The sequence below is a fragment of the Canis aureus genome, chromosome 5, assembly GCF_053574225.1.
Source record: "Canis aureus isolate CA01 chromosome 5, VMU_Caureus_v.1.0, whole genome shotgun sequence".
Lineage (NCBI taxonomy): Eukaryota > Metazoa > Chordata > Mammalia > Carnivora > Canidae > Canis > Canis aureus.
This window is the reverse complement of record NC_135615.1, coordinates 53,507,795-53,530,448: the sequence shown is the minus strand read 5'-3', so window position 1 is coordinate 53,530,448 and position 22,654 is coordinate 53,507,795. Positions and strand designations below refer to the sequence as shown.

Here is a 22,654-nt window from a genome sequence, read left to right as displayed (position 1 = left end):
CTACAGCAACTTGAGGATTAAACATCACTACATCTCTCAGGAAAAAACTGACATCACTCTTTTAATCCAGGTCTGAGTTAGTGTAATATCCTCCCTCTGCCCTTACTGTACAGAGCACCTGGACCACTTGGCATGTGCTCCAACAGCCTCGAAAATCCGAAATACCTCTAAGCAGTGTTGCTGCTGCTGGTGCAAGAAAATTAGGAGAGCTGATACCATCCATCAGGAAATTGGGTATTTAGCATAATGTGCTTTTCCAGCCTCAAGAACTCTGTGAACGACATCTTTTTCACTCTCTTAATGACAGGAAATGAATAATTCCATGCTTCAGTTGGCCAGTGATGGAAGTTCCATTTTTCCAATCTCGGAGTTAGCCTGCAGCAGGATTTCTCTCTCCTGAGGGCAGCACTAGAAAGATCTACCAACATCCAGAATTTCACAACAGGCCTAGACGAGATAGGGAAGGTTGGGGCGCAGGAGGAACACATGTCGCCAGGCTGGGAATTCAAAACCATGGCACCCTTCACACTCTGTGGAACAAACAATACATCATCAGAAACGTGTGTGTTCGCATTTTTTGTTTGTTCGCTGTCCCTGTCTGCCTCCCACAGACAGAGATGAGGCTTAAATAACTCAGTATCAGTCATGATGCATAGTAAAAGGACAACCTGCCAGCACAGAATCTAGCAAACAATATTACATTGCCAAGTGGATTCTAATAAGACTGAGTCCACACATTTTGTATTCCAGCTCCCTCCCTACGCCACCTTGAAGCATGAGAAGATCTTCCACCAGGGAATCCTGAGCAGGTCTTAAGTGTTTGTGGAGAAAAATAAGTTAGGGAGCAATTAAAAGGAGGGACTTCTTAGGAGCAGCCTTCACATTAGTATCATGGATTTAAGCAGTACACTTGATTGAAAGAAAAATGCAGACCCAGAGAACAAAGAAGGGCTTGGTCACCCCTGTACAAACAGGTGGCCATGGAAGGCTGGCTGGGGAACAGAGTCCCATCCACAGAGGGAGCCTGTTCCCAAGACACTGTTTAGCACATATTTTATATCAAACATTGTATTGTAAGTGGTAGTGTGGAGAGAAAACAAGCAGACACAGGCCTTAAGCAGAATGCCTTCTGGGTGAGGAGAGAGAAGGGGAGGCCAAGAGAAAGAAAGACCTATAGCTGTAGATCAGTCTCTGATATATTTCAAATGACAGGATCCTTTTACTTCTCTCCAAAGTATAAGCAGAATGATGGTTATACCCTGATGTTGAAAGTGGATTTGATTTTATTCCTCTTCTTCTACACTATTTACCTATCATAACCCACCTACCCTCCCCACCCTCCCCCCCACACACACATAGCAAAGTTTAGTGCTTTTCTGTCTGAGGGCTTGAAATGCTCAGACTCCCTAGAACCGGAGGTTCAAATCCTAGCAGGATGCCTAGAGCCCTCCTCCTTTAGAGGCTATTAGTTGTGTATTCAGTTTACCTTCTTCAAGGTACAAGGCAGCAAATTAACAATCTATAGCGAGACTCTGTTACTTATCAAGGCAGGAAGGACAAAGATGGGTGTGTTAGAGTAAGGGTAAAGGAGAAAAAGTTTTCGGGGCACCTGGGTTCAATCAGTTAAGTGTCTGCCTTCTGTTCAGGTCATGATCCCAGGGTCCTGGGATGGAGCCCAGCACTGTGCTCCCCACTCAGCAGGTAGTCTGCTTCTCTCTCTGCCCCTCACCCCACTTGTGCATGTGCTCTCGCTCACTTGCTTGCTCTCTCTCTCTCTTCCTCAAATAAATAAACCTTTTTTTAAAAAGAGAAGACAAAATTCTCAAGTGCCCAACAGGGAAAACATTTTAGCAAATTAATGACTCAGACCTCTTGTTACCCATCTTGGTGAGTAGTCATTTGTTAACTTAAATTAGTGTAACATAAAAGGTATTGAGTCCAAGCATTCCAAGAAGAATGTGTTGATTTTAACTGAGTCCCAGCAAGGAGATATCATAAGGAGGAAATTCAAACATATTCATATTTGCTCCCAACTGCTCATGCTTTTAATTGTACAACATCTTTTATAAAAACTAATGATTAACAGACTATACAATGAAAATGAGGCCATTATTAGTGGTTTCAGAGCCTTAAGTGGTCATGATCATTGGCTCTGGACTAGGATAGCCTGGGTTCTCTCTATTGTGAGCAAAATACATCTGATCCAAGGGCCTCCCACCTCTGCTCCATCATTTACTGAGTGATATGACCTTGGGCAAGTCACTTAACCTCTCCGTGCTTTAGTTTCTTCACTTATACACTAGGGAATCAGTAGGACAAAAATCAACCTGTTGCTGAAATAATTAAATGACTTAATACATGTGCAGTAATGACAAACAAGGTCTGGCACATACTACAAACTTGAAGCTGATAGCTCTCATGATTTCAAACATACTAAATTAAGATATAATAGTGATCTTTCAAGGAACAGGGAGCACAGAGGGCATCACTATCCATGCTCTTGTCTAAGGGTGAGCATCACTACCCCAAACAAGAGTTGCTAACGAGGGACATGGGTGCCTAAGTGAATGGTGTAAAGGCTTTAAAAAAAAAAAAGAAAAAAACACGAACAACTGAAACATAGGCACTGGTCAGTCTAGTATCAACTATACATAAGATACATAACTGAAAGTTACTTCATTTCCAACAACACTGATCTTGCAGGTCCAATTACTAGCTACATGGGAGACACAAATATAAAGAAAACCATGATCCACAGTTTAGAGAGACACAGCCTAAGAGAGAAAAGATGCACTACATTGTAATGCCATAAGCACAGGGAATTCAGGAGCAACACATGTCCTGAGTCTTGAAAGACATGCATTAGTTATCAAGGGGACAAGAGTCCTCCAGGGGCAAACTGGGACAAGACTGTGAAAGGCTTTATATGAGATTCTGAAGGAGATGAACTTGGGGGACCTGTCAAGAGTCTACTCAGGATGAAGTGGTATGACTGTGTCTATATTTCAGAAAGATACCTTCAAGGGCAGTGTGTAGGATAGGCTTGCTGGGGACAGAGAGAGGGAGAGATGACAGGCAACAATGGTTAAAAAAAAAAAAAAAAAAGTCCAAGCATAAAAGCCTACAGGAGGACACAGTCAACAGGAATAGAGAGGTTGAAGACTACTAGACAGGAGAAGTGGAAATGCAACATGGTGACCACTTGAATGTCCATTAGATGTCAGGTGTCAAAATCATCCCAAGAATTCTATCCTGTGCTACCAGCTACCAGGCTAAACTGTAACTCCTCTTGATTCTCCTTTTTATCAAGTGTATCGATGAGAAGAGTATTTACCTCTATTTGATCTCATGATTAACAGCTAAGGAGTCATTTGTGAAGGATACACAGCCTGGAAACATTAAACATTACTGATGAAAATGGGGACTCTACTTTCTGTGTCTCTATCTTTTGGACAGCTTGGACTCTGGCACAAGACTATACATACCCTTTGTACAATGTGTCACTGGTGAAGCATGAGCTTTTTCACCTCCACTGTTTCTCCAAAGGCACCACCCCACTCCTGGCTCTGTGCCAGATCACACTGGCTACACACAGTACTCTTCAGCATTCCATGCTGCTCGGTGTTGGGTTTCAGAAGGTCCATAAGCTTTTACAATTCCTGCAAGAATCATGCTTCAATCATCCTCTAATAATTTGAGTATTTGCAAAAGACCAGGACAATTGTGTATTTACCTGTTTCAGAAATGTGTAATCACTGGAATCACATGAACTATAGATTACAATTTTGCCTCTGCCCCTTGTTAGCCACAGGACATCAGATACTTTACTTAAGCTTTGTGATTGCCAGCTTCCTCATCTGAAAAAGAGACATGATTCTTTAATTGGATGCTACTGGGTGCCAACCCTGCATCTATTCTTCCTTAACAAGACCCCAGTTTTGCCAGGTATCCACTCCTTCTCATGCAAGCCTGAACCTCAGGGCAGCTAATCCCACTTTTAACTCCAGAAGTGAACCTAATTGATCTAAGGGTAATTATCTTTGCTTGTTTCATTGATTGGTTCAGAAAGGGGCAACATTCTGAACAATGAAATGTAAAGGAAAATCCACTGCAGACATTGGGAGAAATTATTCTCACTTTGAAGAGAGAGCCACACAAAGAAATGATCTCACTCTGGACTTTGCTGTGTTTGGCTGTCATGTCTGGGACTACTGCCACCATCTTGCTTCTAGCTTGAGACTGAAGCCAACATAGGGGATGGCAGTTGAGAGACAGAGTCAGGGTTGCACTTGACATCTTGGATCAATGTATCAACCAACTAAGAAGACGGCTCTAATTCTGAACTTCCTATCATGAGAAAGTGAATTTTCCTATCACTTAAGCTAGCTTGCTTTTGGGATTTATATTCAAACTGACAAAGTGGTGGTACCCACTTCATAGGATTGCAGTGAAAATTAAATGGAACACTGTGAATTGCTCAGAGCATAGGAGTGCTCATACAGATACTGCTACTATTGTAGTAGTCTATGAATTCTATTTCAATTCATCCCCAGGGCAGTTATTCTTTGCAGGAAAGCTCTACCTTTATGGTTTAACTTGGGAGAACATTCTTTGAATACTTTACTTTGTCCTATAGTCTTACAGTTGACGAACCATAGCATTCATAAACTGAGTACTTCCCATATCATGTTCAATATACATTAGCACATTTCCTAAGTTATCTCTCCTTACAATATCCTGCATCAAGTGCTTGCTTTTAATATCCCATTTAGTAGATGACAAGTCTGCATAAAGAAATGGACCAGAACCCAGGCTTATATCTACAAACCTAATACTACTCTGTTTTGCTATTCAACGTTTAAATGATCCATTTCACAGGCACCTGTGAAGGAACAAGATGTGTCTCCTGTATAAAAACTATTGCAAAATGGGCATTCCTGTCTGTGAAGCTTCAGATGGGGCCAGCTAAGGGACAGAAAATTGAGGTTTTTCGACTTAATAGGTGAAGAAAGCTTCCCGAAAATGGGTGGGCAAGAATGCAATTGCAGAGATATACATGACTGAACTGAGCAAAATGGCGCCATCACTGCAAAAGAACATAAGCCCTGAAAACGTTGTAAAAATCAGAAAAGGTAGCAAGTGAGTTTCCTCTGTCCAGGGGGATAAAAGTGTATGTATTTCACTCAAGCCTAAACAGAGGTATCAATAATGGGCAAGCATAGGTCATTTCTGGGCTAAAGTATGTTATACAGATATGTGTGTAGTCATGCAAAGACAAGTGGAAAGAAAAATAGTGATATTTTAGCAAAGATTTCTCTTTGGTATATGGTAAAATGGTAAATGGTAAAATGTTCAGTATTTTATTTATATCCTTTGGATCTGTCCATATTTTTCAAATTTTACAATCATAATTATTTTAAATGCATTATTTATATACTTTTACATACGCAATTTTGTGTTCGTATGCATACACACACACTCAGGCATGAACGCATACACACACACACACACACACACACACACAGTTTATATTAACCAAACTTTGTCTGCCAGGTCAGTCCAGCTCTAATCAATTCCTCTCTTCTTTGCCTGGCTTCTCCCCTTCTCTAGCCACTTGCCACCTTTTTGCTCATTCCCTACTTCTCTCCCCTGAGGGAGTGAGCTCTTACCCTGAAGGGAGGGAAGCAGTCTAGAGATGCATCCTGACCCCATCAATGGTGTGCTCCAAGGATCACAGAGCCAGGAAGGGAGACAGAACAGAACCCTGGGGGGGGGGGGGGGCGTGCGGGGGGAGCACTGTATGTATCTGCAAGGGGAGCAGCCTGCCATCAGATGATGGCTCCCCAGAGGCTCCACACTCAGTCTGGGTGAAAGCTAGCAGGTGAATGCCATCAGGGAACTCTTCCAAGAGGTAAGTGGGAATAAAAGGAAGGATTTTTGAAACATTTGACAGCACTGAAACAGGACAATATGACATTTCAAGATAGCTATCAATCTTGATATTAGAAAATACCCCACCGATTGATTCAGCACTTTCTCATGTTTTGGAATATGGAAGGAAAGAAGAGAGGGAGAAAGGGAAAGGGAGGATCAACACAACAAAGAATCATCTTCAAAAAAAAAAAAAAAAAAAAAAGAATCATCTTCCCTGAGATCAATATCAGGGTTAACACCTAGTTCTAGGATTCTCTTTAGGCAACTGTTTATTTATGAAAACAACTTCACAAGGTAGGTTATAGACTGTGAGGACAAGGGTTAGCAGGAAACAAGGCAACAACTGCTATAACATGAACAATACAGACTTTTAAGAAAAACTGCACCCAATTTCCAAATGAGATTATGTACTTTTTCTGAGAAGTAAAGATGTAAATTCCCCTGAATCCCCAAAGCCCTTGGTAAATCCTACTAAACACATATACACAGAGGCCTGGGGAAAGAGTGACAGTTTTATGAAAATCAGAAAAACTGAGTTCTATGTTGGAGTTGTCATGGGGGTGTCACCTAGCTCCTCAAGGATGAGACCATCCATAAACTGAATTTATTGAGAAGTAGGATGCGGGGTTCAGAAGTAACATCCACAGTAATCTTAACAGCTTACCTGCAAGGTTGCCCTGCACTGGCGTGAATGAAACAGTTTAGTCTTCATAACAACCCTCTGAAGGAAGAACCATGCTTACCTCCACATTATAGATGAAGAGGCATGGACAGGTTGATCACGTGATCCACAGCTCACACTCTGAATCACAAATCTGAGCTACCTCTCCTGAAAACAAGATATATCCCCAGGAACTTAAAAAGTGCTGCTGGACTTTTCCTCACATTTTTGGATCAACGTGAGTTTCAAGGCAAACTTACGTATTCACATCTGAAGTGGCAGGACGGACCCAGTGATGTTTGTGTTAAGGCGATAGAGCAGTCATGTGTTGTCAGAAACCCCACTTTTCCTATCTAACTTTGATCTCTGTGACTTTGGAAAAGTTACTTTCTATGGTCCTAAGTTTTCTCTCCAATAAACTAATCTAGTAAGCCTCTCACTATCATGTACCTAATCAATCAATTAATTAGGGACAAGCACATAAGAGCCCAATAAACGGAGCCTTTTACTTATTCTCTGCAGTTAAAATCTCCACTGATGCTGCAAGCAAACAGCTGGCCAGCAGCAAACCTGTGCAGGCTGTCAGGTGCACCTTCTGTAAATGGAAAACATCTGCTTTATTTCATATAAGCCACTAGAGTTTCAGTCAAATAAAATAAACATAAGCCTAAAAAATTTTAAGAAAAATACACATTCAAAAGGTCACTTTAATGCATGACTGTGTGAACTAAATATTAAAATGGAAACTAAAATGTTCCTGCCACTGTCTGAATATATTGTGATTAGTTACAATCTGAAATTTACACATTCTTGTTTTTCTAACGATTAAAGTTTCTTATTCCAAGTTCAACACATGTTGAAGCTTTGCTTTCTTTTTCCCAGCAGGATTTTTATAGATGAGCCTGAATTAAGATTAAACAAATATATAACAAACTCATATCACATTTTCAGCTGGGAGGAAAAAAAAAAAAGGAAGCCTGAATCATTCAACCCACCTTTATACTTCCGGCTAGGCCATAAATGTCAGTTGTTTTACTTAAACAGAAACAGAGGGCCTGTCTCAGCTCTCTATGGGAACCAAGTGAGATGAGAAACCAGAGAAAAAGAGATAATTGTTTCAAAAACTGCAATGCTGGGTGTACTTGGGAGTTCTCAACAAGCAGTAATCGCTGAACACCAAATTTTTAGCTATCACAGAGCCCCTTTCAAGAGTTAAACTTCATCCCACAAGAGGGCTTTAATAACATGTGATGTGAATAGAAATGTTTCTATACATTTTCTTTCTTAAAATACTCTAGAAAAAATGCTAAATCTGGCTAAAGAGAATCATAAAATAGAAGGGAAATACTGATCAGCCCTAGTTTTCAAAAATCACTGAAATACATCCTTCATAAATAGTGAACTGAACTATGGGGTCACATGGCATTCATGCTGACAAACACCTGAAACATGCACCTTCTCCTTTTTAAGGAAAAGAAGTACAAAATGGAATCCATGAATTTGTAACCACAAAATAATTCCTCTAAAAAAAAAAAACTGCGCATCTGACATGCCTTAGATGGAGAAGAGCTTCAAGGAGGGAAGGAGGAGAAAAATAAAGAAAAAAAAATCCAAATGGCTTAAATTCAACTTTTTATCCTCCAAAAACAAAATGACAGTGGCATGTAAGAGACACAGGACCATCTCAGTATCACACCCTCACTCATACTTCAGCAACCCAGGCAGAGCAGAGAAGCTAACCTCTAACAGCAGGGACCTCAGTGGCACCTTTGTCAGCTCACTTCACCCTGTGCCTTAGATCTGAACAATCCCAGGTGCCATTTCAGGGAAACAGCCTTCCCACAATTGAAGGAAAGTAAAGTTGTTAATGTTGCCTAATAAACAACATATGGTAATACAGGTCGAATGATCTCCCCACCCCAACACCCTCACTCTGTGAACATCCCAGGACCATGGCATTGCACTGGGAAGGTCAGACTCAGGGCAGAAGACACAGTTCTCAGAATATTCAGTAATCCCCTGCTGGGCGGAGCAAAATCTTTGGAACAAGAAATCTAAAGGAACAAAAGTCATGTTGAAAGTGTTTTGAAACAGTTGAATTTTGTGTGTGTCGAACAGAGGATCATTTGATTGCATCTTGTTTCTTCAAATGTTCGTGGGCAGAATGGTCTGATGTGCCACTTCTTGTGGGTGTTCCCAAGAAGTTCACCCAGTATGAAAATCCACCCCAGGAACTCTCCTCCTCAAAAAGAACACAGCCCTCCCCATCTCTACCTTTTTTCTGACTGTACATATGTTAATAACTCAGCATATGTTCCCAGAGGCAGAGGGTATCCTGAAAGTATTAAAATGTTTTCCTGCCCAAAGATTACTTTCCATTTACTTTTAAATCATAGTCAATTATTTAAAGAAAGGGACACTGTGGGGTTTGGGAAGCTCAGTCAGTTAAGTGTCTGCCTTCAGCTCAGGTCATGATCCCAGGGTCCTGGGATTGAGCCCAGAGTCTGGCTCCCTGCTCAGTTGGGAGCCTGCTCCTCCCCCTCCCCATGCTCATGCTCTTTCTTGCTATTTCTCTCTCTCTCTCTCTCTCTCAAATAAAATTTTTTTAAAAAGAAGGGGACATCAAATGGGCAGATATGGATGTAAGGCTGGAGGGAGGGTGAAAGGGACCCAGCAGGAAAGGCTATAGAGCAAAAACTGCAGGGCTTCACAGTGGGGCCTGTCTGAGCCTCCTGCCAGGCTGGGCTAAACAGGCACAGTCAGGACCCAGGAAGATTAAAGGGGCTGAAGACTCCCTATTTCCTACTTCTTTACTGTTTCCCCCAGAAAGTCCAGTCGGGACTAGGGAAACAGTTAACCACAGCATGCACCTACAACTGCTCTCAAGTTACAATGAAAACAACAGATTTAGGGAAAACACCATCACAGACCCCTCTTCAGAATAAACCAGAATAATCTGGCAAATCACAGATGTGCCACAGCATGTTCATAAACTGTTGAGATATTTAGAGATCCATTTCAGGGGTTCCTTAATACTTGGGGAGTCATAAACCACTTTAAGGAGTATGACAAAGTCATGAGCCCTATTCAGAAAAAGGCCCATATATATAAAGACGTAACACAATGCCAACTACTTCAGATGGCTCAGAAGATCTCTGAAGCTCCCTGTATCGTGAGCAAGACATCTGACCCAGATAGATGCCTCCCACCCATCTCTACTCCATTATAAAATGAGAAAGCAGAAAACCCAAAGGGGAAAATAATACCCCTAATTGTGAGTAGCCAAAGTTGTCACAGGCCCAAAGCTAGTCCCATTTCCTTTAATTCCTACAGCAGAATTCTTCCTATTGCTTTGTGAATCACTAAAAAATTTCTATCCTTTTTCTTAAATATCTCAACCCCAAGGTAACTTACATAAAAATTGCAATCTTTTGTTACTACTCAAGTCTAAAGGGGCCACAGAGCAAAACCTAAGAGATCTAGATAATTCAACAAGAACATCCTTCCCTTTATAAACAGACTGAGTTGTTTTGGTTTTTTTTCTGTTTGTTTTTAATTCTGGGGTAAAAAACATTCTGATGAGAGCTCCCTGGATACTCTTAAAGACAGCAACCTATTTATCTGTGTCAGTCCACTCCATGACCGTGCTCAAATCGTCCACCACACACACAAGTGTAGTTGTCTCTTTGCTGGTTGGACATCTTTTTGAACCAGTTTCATCTTATTCTCATTAGTGTTCAACTGAGAACTCTGTCCCCTTTTCTGTATTCAGAACATTCAGAAGGCTGCCCTTCTTTCCAAATCAACGGCAAATCTTCCAAGTTGTCATGGGGCCAAAACTCCCACTTGCCACTGACTAATGAATCCTCTGGAAATCCAGGCCTGAAGTGTAAGCTATTTTAACGCAAAGGGCCCCTTTAGGCAGTGAAGCAAGGATTTGGGAGGGCTCTCACAGAACTTCGAAGCATGTAATATATCTTTATCACTTGGCTTGGGGTGCTTATTGAAAGTTATTGTGGACCAATATTTTTTGGATCCCTTTCTTTCTTTACTTTGTGAGAGGACGGACTAATCCTTAGAGAGGCAAAGATTCTAGGAAAAAGCAGAACACCAGTTGCAAAAAAAAATTTTTTTAACCAAGTATGCAGAATGCTAATCTTTCCAAGACTTCATTATCTAGGGTGCAGTACTCATTGCCTAATGGGAGAGTCAACACAGAACAAGAATGTGGGTCCTTGAGACACTGGCTGGGCCTATCCCAAGGAGGGAATGTCCTGGTGTCAAGTCAGATCATTCCAGGCCACCAAGGATGACTCTCCTAAGCCTCTGCCATAACTTGCAAGCTTATACTCAATTCTTGTGCCCTCTCATCCAGAGGCTTTTCACAGCTGGTAGGCTGCACACAGCACAGCCCCCTTCTGAGAACCCCTTGGGAGACATGTGTTAAACTTCAGAGTCTGATTTGGCTCCAAAGGGCCAGCTGAATTCGGAAAGCTGCAGGAGATGTGCTCATCTTTACCACCTCAGAACAGCTTTACGACCAAAACACTGCTGATATGATCCTCACTTCTGACCTAGAAGAACCAGCAGACATTCTGGTGCTGGACTATCTCTGGCAAGGGGCAGAAGTGTGTGTGGCAGGGCTCACCAGCAGCACTGGGGAGAAGAGCTGGTATGGTTCCTCTGCATGGTCATCTGGTGGTGGGCATCTGAACGGCTCCTGGAGGTGCTGGTCCTGGCTCATCTTTCCGGAGCTCTCACTAAGCTAGCCACAACCTCACAAAAGAGTATTTAAAGATCAAATCCTCACAGAGGGCTAGGCCTCTATGAAGATCAAGCCCACCCCCTGTTGCCTTCCCCACTCTGTCTGGGTGACCATCTCTATCGATCCCACTAGGTTCAGAATCCTGGACCATCAACCTCTGCCAGTGCTCTCCCTGTGCGTTGATACGGTATCTGTGGAGACTCCAACAGATATTTATATGCCCATGTTCATAGCAGTATTATTCACAATAGCTGAAAAGAAGAAGCAACCCAAGTGTCTGTCAAAAGATGAAAGGATAAACTAAAAGTGATATATATATATATATATATATATATATATATATATATATATATATATATGATGGAATATTACCCCACCTTAAAAAGGAGGGACATTCTGACCACGACTACAACATGGATGAACCTTGAGGACATTATGGTAAGTGAAGTAAGCCAGTCAAAAGGACAAATACTGTGTGATTCCACCTATGCGAGTTACTTCAAGGACTCTAGTTTACAGAAACAGAAAGTAGAATGGTAGTTGCCAGGAGTGGGGGAGGCTGGGGGTCAAGCAGGGAAGTGGGGAGTTATTATTTAATGGGTACAGCGTATCAGTTTATAAAGATGACAAAGTTCTGGAGATGGATGGTGGTTATGGCTGCAGAATATTGTGAATGTGTTTAATGTCACTCAACCATACAGTGCCAAATGATTAAAATGGTACATTTTATATGTATTTTGCCCTAATTTAAGAAATTTTTAAGAGTTTATTTTTGGAAGCCAAACAATAATAAACAAAAAATAAACCTAAGTGTCTTTAAAGTATATGTGCTTAATGCAATACTACTGAAATTGTAGATAGAAGTCACTTCTAGGCTTCCCTTTACTGTTTGCTCCCCTGTTGTGCCTCAACAGTTGCCCTAATGCTGCTGGTGGCTCCTGGATGCCTTGGAGGCAATAACATGGCTCTGGGAGATGGAGCATCCCTGTGGGCCCTGGAAGATGTCATCTTTCCCATGTGTTCCTACTGAAATGATAAGTATTCGGAGCGTGATATTCTGAGGAAAAAATTACATAAAAGCAATTTTCCTCACTACTATTTCTGGACCTTTATGAGTCACTCACTGCCTTGTGAAGTGCTTGCATTGCTAATGAGGGCTTTCAATGCACAATACAGCAAGACTCCCTCAACATTCTATTGGGATGAAGAATAAAAGAAACTGCTATTTCATTCTTAAGTTCATTCTGAAAGGTTAAAGATAACTAGATGGAACCATTCATATATACTAAGTACTTTATCTACAATGGCAATACCTGAGAAGCAGTAACTCTATGCATCTAGAATCCCTCATGCCTGCTTCAGCAACATTTAATGCTTCTAAGAGCTTGTCATGTCAGTGATCAGTGTGACACATTCCTTAGGTCCAGCTCACATGTGCAGAATGTGGCACTGAGTATGACCACTGATATTTATAATGAAAACCTTATACCTGGTGTAAGTCTGAAGGAGCTCAAGGCTGAAGGTCTCCAAAAACATGAATCAGAAGTCACCCTAGGTGGATGAGGGTCATGGTCCAAAAGCTTCTCAGAGAGAGGCTATTTACAGGACAGCCCATTACCAAAGGCACCAATCAGCATCTGCCTTCCTTTCTTCCTTGCTTCCCCGGTAGAGTGAAATAAGCATGTGTATGAGGCCACTTTGAAGTGGTATAACCACCTACACATGTAGAATTCGACCAGCCCCCTTTGCAGAAACAAAGAAACAGAGACACATCAAGACAATAAAAAGTGTGATGCAAGGCTCTTTGCGGCTTCGAGGCTTGCTTTGCTTTCCCCATTCCACTTATATTCTAAATCCTCAAAACCCAAGCAACGTCCATTTGCTGAATGGTACCCAGATCCCTTGGCCTACTCAAGGAAGGGACACAAGACCAAGGCAACAACCAGCCAAAGAGAACACCTTCCTCCTCCTTCTTCTGCAGATTACCTGTATGACAGAAGAGCCTCTTGTTATGAAAGAAGCAAATGATCACTTTTCAAAGACAACTTCCACTTCTAGTTAGTTCCCCTGACAATGGGCTGCTTTCTCCTGGTGTCCAGGTGGACACTGTCTTATTCACAGTTTTCTTACTCTTCCCTCTGGATAGTAATGCCACTTAAGAGAACTTCCTTTCAGGAGTCATTTCTGCCATGAAACCGAAGCCACCCCTCCCCTCCCCCTCCACCATGTCTGTTGGATTTTCACACTAACAGAGAAAGAGCCAATAGCAGAGATTAGGTCCAGTTCCAAAGAAGTTCAGTAACTTGTCCAAGGTCACACGGCTTACTGACACACCTAGTTAGTGCCATATCATTTGTCTCATGATTCTATCCCTTATCTCTCACTCAGTGCCTGAATGTTAGTCACTCAATCATTATTTGATATAATAAATGAATGCTTGTCATATTTTACATGGAGCCATTCATTCTGCTTCTTGATGCAAGGTAAGAGAGGGAACAGAAATGCAAACTATTTTTTATAGGATTCACTTGACCAGCAAATGAGAGGAACAGATACCTGGGGCTAAAGGTTCTGAGGGTGCACTCAATCTTAGCATGACAGCTGCCTTCCCTGTCACCTACATACCTAGGTACAATCACACTGTGGGCAGGCTGTAGATAAGCATCACATCTGGCCTTTGATCTTGTATGGGAAATTATGAAATCATGTGTGCATGCATATGTATATGTGTTGGAGAAACAGGGCAGAGGCAGAAATGCAACAACTAACTTTAGCAGGTGAGGTGGGTACAGCAGGTGGTGAGAAAGAAAGGGGGTGTGTGCCCAGAACTGTGGCTCCTGAGCCACCAAGTCCTTCTGTAGCAAGAAGTATGACATAAGCCATCAAGCCATATTTGTGAGTGACAGTGAAATTGAAGCAGAGTAAATTCTTTGTCACTATGATGAAATCCTGAGTCTCCTCAATCCCCCTACCTTCTAGAGCAGGAAAACCTGAGCCACACTCAAGGCTATCTCCACCTACCTGTGTGTAGGTGGAGCACACAAAAGCCGTTGCCCTTGTGCTAAAAATGACCCCAAACAGGCAACAACCACTAACAGCGACAACAGCACAGGGCTGGACTCTCCCTTTGGGGCAATTGATTGCTCCTTGGCCTACTGGAGGCTCAACTGGGCCCTGGCTTCTGCTGTGCGTCTAAGCAGAGCAGGCTAAGGCCTTGCTTACTTGCTAACATTTTGCACGAGAATGATAAAGCTTTTGAACATTTTCAGAGGCCATGTGTCGTCTGACTGAAGAATGACACTGTGATTTTCAATCTAATTTACCCTACTTCAAAATCCTTTCCAAACTTCAGTGCATTAAAATGGACAAAACTGTTACCTCTGTCTTCCTTTGCCAAAGAATACCAGGGAGAAGGCACTGTTGATGTGGTTCTGTTCTCTGCCAAAGGGATGACAGAGCGTTGTAAGCCTACCTCTCAGCTCTTTTGTAAGGACAGACTCAATGCAAACAAAGGCAAGAGGGGGCCCTTTGTGACCCACTCTCACATTTTCTTATCCCTCTATATTGGTCTTTTATTTGAGGTCATGGGGCCTTGAAAACCTCTGAGCAGAGGTAGCAAAATTAAAAGCATGTTTAAGGTGGCTCAGACCTAAGGAAAACAAAAATTACAAGGTGTGGTTAAGTTCTCACAAGGAATGTTATCCAAAGACCTTATTATATTTTCAAGTATAGAATCACTCCTGACACAGAGATGTTCAAAAGTATTTCTTTCATTTAAAGCTTCACAAAAGCAATATATCACAGTGAAAATAAAAAGACATCAGAGAAAGCTTTTCTTCTATGCAGAGACAAGAGCAAAGAAATAGACAAGACAAAGCTTTTAAGTGGGCTCTGCTGGGTGCCCAGCCCTGCTGAAGTAGCACCAGCAAAACCTCAAATGGCCCCATCAGCATGTTGACATTCAGTGACTTTTCACACTTCAAAATCTATGACACACTTATCTCATTCAAACTACTACAATTCTCAAAACCAATAAAACTCTCAGTACAGGTGGCTAAAATGAAACAAAATGTTTTAAAACCACAATGAACGTGACAAAACTGAAAGTAAAAACAAAAAAAGATGTTTGGACTTGAATATATGGTTCTTTGCAGACTTTTCAACCATTCTAAATCAGGGAGCTAGGGAAATAAGGATGACTTCAGGGAGCACATGAGAAAACTAAAACCAGGTCTAGGGCTTCTGATCAAATAAATATCAGGCCCTCGTATCTGGAAGGAACCCTCAAGTATCTCCCCTTCCAAATCCTAACTGATAACCGGAGATGCTCTAAGACAATGGTCAACACATATACCCATAGGCCAAATCCAGTCTATTGCTTGTTTTAATATGGCCTATAAGCTAAGAATGGTTTTTCAAATCAAAAGAATATTTGGTAAAAAAAAAAAAAATTGATAAAAAGTAAAAATAACATGAAATTCAAATGCTTCAGTGTTCGTTTTATCGGAACGTTGCCCCACTTGTTCATTTACATGCTGCTTATGGCTGAGTTTTAAGTTATAATGGCAGGGTTGAGTAGTTGCAAAAGCGATCTCATGGTTCACAAAGCCTAAGTTATTTCTTATCTGACTGTATACCAAAAAAAAAAGTTGCCCCTCTCTCTAAGATCACAGGAGGGAAAGAGTGAAGAACAGGGAATATTCTGGACATCTCTTCCAGGACCATGAGGAAAGAGACCTGTTTTCCCTATTAAAGATTCCCTCACCACGGTAGGAACCCAGACACCATGCCTAAGACAAACGACTCTGTCATAGGATTCTGACCCCACTGATCATCTCCAAGGTTGTGCAGTCATTACAGTAAATGATCTGCGCATTTTCAGCTCCTGCACTCAAGCTGCTCAGGCCTCCCCTATTATCTCATGGAAATAACAGACTGTAATCACACAAACGTGTCACTACATCAGCTAAACACAGAGGAGGAAAAAAGAGGCAAATGGTCTCCCAGTTTGAGGCAAAGGGCTGAGTAATCTGTCAGACATTCCACACATCACCCAGGTCAAACCCCTAGATTTGCCTTATTGATAAAAGAACCTTCCCGAGATGAAAACTATTTGAACTGAATTTAATGCTGCCTTCTTTGTATAATGTTCAGATCAAGTATCAAGCAAGTCTGGGTCCTGGGATTGTTGGCATTTATCTACTGACCATTCCAAATAGCTTCGCACCCAAGCAGTGTTCCTCACAGCTCAGAGAATGTTGCCCCATTTGAGGGTACAGTGGGAAGACAATGTGGGATTGTTGGCCAACAAGAAGTTTGATTCATCCCTTTGTTAAAATGAATCTGAAAAGCTGCTGCATCTGTGCATGCTGTGCAGTGAGCACAATTACCATTGTTTATAGCCCTGTTTGTTGTGGCTGCTTCATGTGCACAGATTTGGCAAGGGGAGAGATTTCCATATTAAAGTCATTTTTCTGAGTGTTTGGCGGTTGAGTCTCCAGTCACATAAATCTTTGCCCACCATGTTCCTGGACCTGACAGCCCAGCTTGGAATGATTTGGGGATGGGGGTGGCACACAGAACAGCCAGTACCTTGAGTGTAAAGATGAACAGTCATCTTGAAATGAAGGGAAGAGGCCAAAGGAGCGCTTGGACATGGAGGACACACAACAACACAGTTCTAGCTTACAGCATGAATTTTTCCAATAAAAGGCATTCTAAAAAAAAATTCAATCTGCACTTTAGAAATGCCTGAATTCTAAGTCTCAAATAAAAAGTTCTGAATCTCTTTGGGAAGGAAAGGAGGGAAGAATGGAGGGACAATGGGAGGGAGGAAATGAGTGAGTGATTTTTTTTGGTATGCCAAACTGGCTAGGCTAAATTAGGAGACAGAGGGGTAGGGGTGGGGGGAAACTATTTTGTGACATATACACACTTTCTCCTCGTTATTCAAACAAACACTAATCCAGGCACTGCTATGAAGGGATTTGCAAACTAAATTCAAATCCTTAGTTCACGGACTCTAAGATTATCTTGGTAGACCTGGTTTAATTGGTGGAAACTCCCATGAGAAGACTCGGGCATTCCCTGAGCCATCTTCCAAGTGGCATCTGGCCTACCACTGCTGTCTCTGCACAGGAGCTTCCCTTCCTGCCTACCTGAACAGCTTTCCCCTGTGCCTGGGGGATTCCAACCTGCTCTCCACCTTCCTTCCCAGACTGCCTGCCCTGGGATTTCAGCTTTCACAACCATTTAAACCAACGCCTTCTGGTAATACCTATCTCCTACCAGTTCTGCTTTTCCAGGCAAACCTGACTCATACATAGAGCAAGCAAGTATGGCCATGCAAATCAGCACGAGGTCACAAGCCTGTGGCATTATAAAGTTCCCCAGCAAAATTGTTTCTAACTTTTTCTACCCTCACCTAAACTAAAGGATATAACACTTTTCTATCAAAATCATGGCTCCCTCAGGCCATTCTCATTTCTTTCCTTGATATTGTGTTCACCCCGAGGTGTATCCAGGTAGGAGAATACCAGAACTTAGCAATGACTGAGTTGTTACAGACCAACAAATCTTGATTCAGCACTAGCTTTCTCTATTTTCCCCACTTCCAGCATGTGAAGAGGAATGATCAGGCCTCACCAGGGCATTATGAGGTTGTTAGTAGTTCCTAGAGTTATCTACTCAGGAAATCATCTGTTCAAAACTTTTTTTCCCCGTAAATTTAGATAGCCTGCATCCCACCACTCCCATTTGGCCTTGGGGCAAAAATGGAGAGGATAAATGTTTGCAAGGTAACCTAGGGGAGTGTCTGGCCTTCAACACCAGTCCATCCTGGGAGCCTCAGGCTCCCTAGGGAAGGATTCAGAGGGCTTCTCAGTGGCAGAAGAGGAGTAGGATAAAAGAAGGGAAACAGACGGCTGCCTAGGGATGGAGAAGAGCCCCATCCTGTCAGCTTCCCAGCCAATTTCCAGAAGGCCCATCCAGGAAAGGCTCAGAATCTAGGTGTGGGCTCTGAAGCTAGAAACTCTTATGTTTGGTTTTATGTTCATGTCAGGTACAGGCAGATCAGCAGGCCCCTGGAAACGTAATTTAGTTTTCTGCTTACTGTTTATGTCAGAAAAGACCAAGAATAATTTGACAGACAAGTACCATGTTTTTGATGCACTCATTTAAAGTCTTATGTGTGGTAAGATGCAGGGCACACGCTCCCTATCAAAATCCATTAACCCTATTGTTCAGCATCAGACAAAACACAGGATTGCAAATGACACAGTAATCACTGAAAATAAAGTCTGCTCCTCTTTCAGGAGCCCTGTTGTACAGAAACCAATGGGCTAAACTTGCTGCCCCACTCAGTAACAGAGCAGAAACAATAGTTTTATATTTTCCTTGTGAAAATGCCTTCTTTTGTAGAACCTTTATCTTTAGCAAAACTATTTCTTTTGGGACAAGACTATAGGATAATATCAATTTATAATTGAGAACAAACTTTTGGCTAAGATTAAAGATTTTTGCTTGGCTGGATCAAGTTCTGGAAAGTTTTTTTAAAAAAAAGAAAGAAAACATCTGAGACAAGGCACTCCTTTGTGTTTAGTTGATTCAAAATCAACTTTATATCAAAGAAGGGAGAAATGAAACTGATCGTGTAAATACTATTCGTGAAAGAAGAGAGCATTTTTACCAATTAAAAATATATTTATAAACAGATATTCATAGATACATACACACACACACACACACACCTATGTGTCAGGCACCAAAAGTGACAAAAGGAGTATGCTCATACAACTAGCCTTTTGCATCTTCAAAAATAAAAAAAAAGTTAACATGATTAAAGAAATAATTCCTAAGTCTATTAACCTCAGTGAAGTTTATGAACAATCCATAAACAGGCATTATGTCAGATTAATACTTAATCTTCATGAACAAAAATTGAAACACAGTGTCTGACACATGGAATTTGCAGGGAAAAGGATGACCATTTCAGGAAATACTGGACATGTGGTTGCTATAATGATGCCACATGTAAAATAGCACCAATTTTTAAAGTTCTTCACTTGTAAAAATTATGTTCCACTTTTCCTTACATCACACCACCCTCAAGGGCCATGCAGCAGTGCTCAATAAGTGTAGAAGTACTTCACGGTTTACAAAATATTTTTACATTTCCTAATTCATTTTATCATCAAAAGTACCTTGAGGGGTACATGGGTGGCTCAGTCAGTTGAGCATCTGACTCTTGATTTCAGCTCAGGTCATGATCTCAGGGTCACGAGACTGAGCCCCATGTCAAGCTACACTCACAGGGCAGAGTCGGCTTGACATTCTCTCCCTCTCTACCCTCTACCACTCATGCTCGTTCTCTAAATAAATACAATCTTAAAACAAAAAAGTTCCTTGAAATGAAAGCAAATAAGCTGTAATGACTATAGCCATTCTATTGGAAATACTATTAAATTCCCCATTTTGCTGTCACAGGGAAAGAGACTGGATGTCAGAAGTCACATAAACAGCAAGTGGCAGAGCTACAACTCCAACACTCACTGATTAACAAATTGATTGATTCGAGGAATTGCCCTATGTTACCTATGTTATTGGCAAAAATAAAAACTGAAACACTTTGCTGACATGGTTGGATGTGCAATCTCAGGTACTTTTGCTCTGAGCATACACTGGGACATGCTCTCTGTGAAAGAATCTGGCAGTATACAAGACAAGTCTTTAAAAAAAATCAAATTTTTTCCCAAAACCCCAACTTTAGGAGGCTTATCTATATGCAATCCCATGTCCAACAATGGTGGACTAAATTATTTTACATCCATACAACAGAATACTCTGTGGCCATTAATAATTTATCTTCAAATGATATTTAAAGACAGAAAAAAATCTCCTAATAAAGTATTAAAAGTGACGAAACAGGATACAAACCATGACTGAAGAATGCATTTTAGAAATGAGAAACAAGGCAATACAAACGTTAGCAATAGTGATCTTTGGGTGGCATGCTATGGGTGACTTTTATTTCCCTTTATGCTTTCTTTTATTTTCAGATTTTTCTCTGATCAGATAATAGTCCTTTTTTTCCCCACTGAAATAAGGAAGATGGCTGGGCCTGACTACTCTAGGATCTTGAGTACCAACAATTTTCAGCAAGTGAAATCATGGCAATAAGGATGTTCTATGATGACAAATGGCACAAATAATATAGGATGAGAGGCTGTACAGGGGATACTCGGACCTCAGTAGCTCCAGAGCAGTGGGTACTAAGGAGTGATTGCAGAATGGGTGCTGCCACAGGAGGGAAAGCAGAAGGAGGGAGTAAGTGCTCTGTTTGCCTCCAGGCTAGCAGAGTACAAGAGGCTAGAGAAATGCAATTGGAGGCAGTGATGGGATGAGCCAGGAAGGGGAAGCCAGATTATCTCTAGGCTTTCCTGAGTCTGAGACAAACACACCCTAGAGACATTATCAACTCAGCTTTTCAGAATAAAGTATAGGGAGTATAGGGACGGGGTAGTGGAGAAATGGCAGGGAGCCTCCTTGAGCAGTTCCACACACCTCAGCTTTTCTAAACCCCACAGATGCCCTGCTTCACAACCACTGATTCCTAAATTCTGAAAAGCAGGCTCCTAGGCCTCTAGCCTACACATTCTGCATAAGAGAGACCTGAGAGAAGAAGACATACTCAAAGCTCTCTCTCTCAAACACATCCCCTCACTACTCCCTTCTTTACCCACTGACCTTCTGCATACCTTTTAGCTACCTCATTCTTCCTTGTCCACCACTTGCCACATCTGGTTCTTGGTTCCTCCTGTGACCTAAACTAGGATGGGTTTGGGGGTAGAGGTCCTCTCCTAAGTACTTCAGAGATTCTTAGCTATAAGCTCCACCAGCCCATAGATACTTCTCCATCGACATAAGGGAGCTTCACCTTCCGAGTCTATAAGATAAGACAGGTATGAAATGGAAAAGATTCCACCATCCACTTTACAATTCTGCCCCTACCAGGAGCTATGTCCATGTCATTGAGTGCCACCAAAGAGATATTGAAGGCAAAATTAGACCAGGCCTCCCCAAACTTGCCACAACAAGAGAACAATGTGGTCAGAAGCCAGCGGGATCGGGTAAAGCTGTCCTCTATGTCTTAGCATGCTGAAGCTGGCATGGAGGCAGTTCAACATAATATATGCAAGCAAACTTGCTTCAAATCCCTGCTGGAGTACTGTTTTGGACAAGCTAGGTTTATCTAAACTTTTATTTCCTTATCTTTTAATGAGAAAATATAAACTCCTTATATAGCTGGTGTAAGAAAGACTATGAGACAAACTATATAAAGTATATTTAAATACTTTCTAGAACACAGAATTTATCCAATTAATGGTGGCATATAGGAAGGTAGATGGGAAACAAGGACTGAAATCCAAAACACTTACACAAACACCCTTCATTCCCCTGTACCATTCTTTCATTTGCTATTGACTTTTTTTAGGGAAATCAGAGAGGACTGACAGGATAGATGATAGTTCATCATATTTTCACATTTATTTGTGGTTTTGTTTGATATTCATATTAGAGAAGAATGCTTATACACAGAAGTCAACTTAGTGACATATTAGAAGATAAAAGGAGACAGGAATAAAATAGAACACACATAAATCTGCTTGAGAACACTTCAGAAATAAGTAGTTAATAATGTATTTCTGGGTGGGCATGAAACCACATTAACTACTATGAGACCTAAAAACAAATATTACAAGAAAACTGTAGATCAATATCCTTCATGAAAAGAGATGCAAAAGCCCTTACCAAAACATGAACAAACTGTATTAGCAATATACAGTAGAGTAATATATCCTCACCACATGGGATTAATCCCAGGAAGGAAAAGTTGGTTCAACATTTGAAAATCAATCAGTGTAGGTCACTATTAGCAAACTAAAGAAGAAAAACCATATCATCATCTCAATAGATGCAGAAACATAACTAATAAAATTTGATATCCATTCATGATTTTTAAAAAACTAAGAACTGGAAGGAACTTCCTCATATTCATAAAGGATATCAATGGGAAACCTATAGCTAACAGCATACTTAATGTTGAAAGAATGAATGTTTTTTGACTCAGGTTGGGAACAAAGCAAGAAGGTGCACTCTTAACATCCCTAGTCAACATTTTTCTATAGGCCCTAGCCAGCCCAATAAGGCAAGAAAAGAATAAAAGGCATCCATATTGGAATGGAAGAAAGAGAACTTCCTGTATAACCAGGAAATACGATTCCCTACACAGAAAA

At 41.3% G+C, this 22,654-nt stretch overlaps 1 protein-coding gene across 21 annotated transcripts in view; it reads right to left on the bottom strand.

The window, feature by feature from the left end:
• LOC144314196 (uncharacterized) overlaps window positions 1-22,654 on the bottom strand; it is a 492,303-nt gene that overhangs the window by 414,865 nt on the left and 54,784 nt on the right. The window contains exon 1 of one of the 21 annotated variants that reach the window (XR_013379992.1): window positions 3,734-3,859. The exons of the other annotated variants lie outside the window; for them this stretch is intronic. The gene's annotated coding sequence lies outside the window, so the exon portion shown is untranslated. Of the gene's footprint in view, window positions 1-3,733; window positions 3,860-22,654 lie in introns of those variants that run through there. 21 annotated transcript variants of the gene reach the window in all.